We start from the raw sequence: 2,828 nt of genomic DNA, 5'->3' as shown, positions 1-2,828 counted from the left end.
AGGAAGTCAGCTGGAATCAAGTGATCCCAGCAAGAAAAATATCCAGACATTTTTTGAAAGAGTCCAGGGTAGGTGCTTGCACCAGCTCCAGGGGGAGTCTGTTCCAGACCCTGGACACACACACACCGTAAAGAGTTTTTTCCTTATGACTAGTCTAAATTGGCTTTCCTGGAGTTTGTGGCTGTTAGACCTTGTTATCCCTTGGGGAGCTCTGGTGAACAGCTGTTCTCCCAGGTCCTGATGCACCCCTCTTATATAATTGTAGGCTGCTACCAAGTCCCCCCTGAGCCTTCTCTTTTCCAGACTGAAGAGTCCCAAATCCCTCAGCCTCTCCTCATACGTTCTGCCCTCCAGGCTTTGGATCATACAAGTGGCTCTCCTCTGGACTCTTTCAAGCTTTTCCACACCCCTCCTCAAGTGTGTGTGGGGGGGGGGGGCAAAAAATGGACTCAGTACGCTAGCTGCAGCCTCACCAAGGCTGAGTAAAATGGAATCCACTGCTGGCCCATGGGCTGGATTTTGCCCACACCTGGCGTAGACGCTAAGCTATTTACTGTGGAGCTAATTAGGCAACTCCGCAGTAAACATCCTTTGTAGATGTGCTCACTGAGAGCTAAACAACTCAATCAACTCTAAATCATTGCCCAAGGATTCAGAATTGAAGGGAGTGTTTGGGATGGCCTGTGTCAGAAGTGGAACAACAGCAAAGCCCAACCATCATAACAAGCAACTCCCAGGGCTAGGAAATACTGCACAATGGATAGAGTCCATGAACACTGGAGGAATCTTTATTACCCACCAAGACAACCAGGCCAAAGAGTGACCCCCAGGCGCTGCCTCATCCATTGCACCTCAGGGGATTGGCTCACGTTAGAAGGAAATAAAAGGGCCACACATGCTCCAAGAGACTTTTCCCAGCAATTTTCTTTATGTGCATATTCTGTTCTCCATATTGTTTTTCCTTCATTCTCATATGTTCCTAAAACATGCTCTCTTATTTTTCTGACATTTCCTTCTCGTCCTGCTCTCTCTTTAATGATGGCCCTTTCACCTCTTCAAGACATTTCCTTACAGCCCCTCTTGATTCTTATTCCCTCATGGTCTATGGTACTTCCTCAGCAAATCCCATGTGGCATCTTCTTCCACTTCTCCTCCACATAATTCCTGATGATATCAATTCTTCCTCCTCTATGTGATCCTTCATCATCCTCCATGTTCCTCAGACAAGGTCCAAAAAGATTCCTTCAGTAGCCCAACATTTGGTGGTAGCATCCCTACTAGCTACCTAGTATAACCCCCCAATATGCATCCTCTCTTGCTGGAGATCCCAATATCTTCTCTTTCTCCAAATTCATGTTGTTAAAGCCTATCTGTCACCCAGTGAGAGGCACAGGAGCCCACACTCCATTCCATGTACCTTAAATGAGTTTGCCAATAGCCTGCTGTAAAACAAACCACACAACCACCTACTATGGTGACAAAAAGAGAGCATGCAACTTTCTGTCAGAGAAAGGTGCAGTCTGCCCAGAATAGGGCAGTATCAGTAGGGACAGAAATGCTTTTGTAGCCTTTTACCTCTTCAACAAGATTCTAGGTTGACTGTCCAGGCTGGTCCCCAGTGTACTTTAATACACATTAGCCTATTTTAATTATGCATTAAAGCATCACAAAAAATGCTGTTTAGTTAATGCACATTAAGACAGGTTAATGAGCATTTTCCTAGTATCTCACAATGGAGGAGGGCACCTATACACATACAGAAAGACTGCTCTGACACACCGTAATTAAAACACATCAGAGCAAAGTCCATTAATTGAGTCTAATAGAATCAAAGAATTGAAGGACCAGAAGGAACCTGTGAGATCATCAAGTCTGGTCCCCTGCCATGGGCAGGAAGTTATTGGGCTCAAACAAGCTCCACAAGGTGCCTGTCCAGCCTCCTCTTGAACACCTCCAAGGATGGTGACTGCATCACCTCTGCCAGGAGTGAATCTGTTCCAGATTCTGGAGACACAAAGAAAAATTCTTTCTTATATCTAGCTGAATTTACCCTCTATCAGCTTATGCCCATTGGTCCTCGTCCTCCCTTGAGGTGCCTTCCTGAAGAATTGCTCACCTAGATCTTGGTGTTCACCCCTGATGTACTTGCAGGCAGCTATCAAGTCATCTCTCAGCCTTCTCTTACTCAGACTGAACAGGCCCAGCTCCCAGAGTTACGCCTCATAGAGCCTATCCTCCTTGCCCTTGACCATATGGGTGGCCCTTTTTTGTACCCTTTCAAACTTATCCATGTCCTTCTTGAAGTGCAGTGCCCAGAACTAGACACAATATTCTAGCTGAGGTCTCTCCAGTGCTGAATAGAGAGGGAGGAGCACCTCCTTGGATCTACTGCCCACACATCAGCTGATGCATGCCAGAGTGCTGTTAGCTGTTCTGGCAACCTCCTTGCACTGTTGGCTCATGTCCCTCTTTCAGTCGATCATGACCCCCAGGTCTCATTCAGATGCTGTGGCAGCCAGTGGACCACCACCCGTCATGTAGTTGTGGTGAGGGCTCTTCCTACCCAGATGAAGGACTTTGCACTTATCCCTGTTAAATCTCATCTGATTCCATTCCACCCACGAGTCCGTCTGTCAAGGTTGTCCTGGATCCTGACCCTATCCTCCAATGTGCCCACATTTCCCCACAGCTGTGTGTCATCCGCAAACTTAATCACTGAGCTTTCCACCCCCTCATCCAACTCATTAATGAAGTTATCAAACAGCACAGGTCTGAGCACCAATCCTTGGGGGACACTACTGGAGACATCTCTCCAGGATGAGGCCATC

The 2,828-nt window shown here is 47.0% G+C and overlaps 1 long non-coding RNA gene across 1 annotated transcript in view; it reads left to right on the top strand.

Annotated features, from left to right (window-relative positions):
- The window catches only part of LOC109287027, a 5,455-nt gene extending 3,534 nt beyond the window's left edge, over nucleotides 1-1,921 (top strand). The window contains exons 3-4 of the long non-coding RNA XR_002094739.1: nucleotides 419-423; nucleotides 1,819-1,921. This is a non-coding gene — a long non-coding RNA (uncharacterized LOC109287027). The remainder of the gene's footprint in view (nucleotides 1-418; nucleotides 424-1,818) is intronic.
- Nucleotides 1,922-2,828: the final 907 nt, after the last annotated feature.

The sequence above is a fragment of the Gavialis gangeticus genome, unplaced genomic scaffold (assembly GCF_001723915.1).
Source record: "Gavialis gangeticus isolate Ggan-Ray unplaced genomic scaffold, GavGan_comp1, whole genome shotgun sequence".
NCBI lineage: Eukaryota > Metazoa > Chordata > Crocodylia > Gavialidae > Gavialis > Gavialis gangeticus.
Note: the sequence above shows the minus strand (reverse complement) of the source record. Positions and strands in the feature narration are given on the sequence as shown.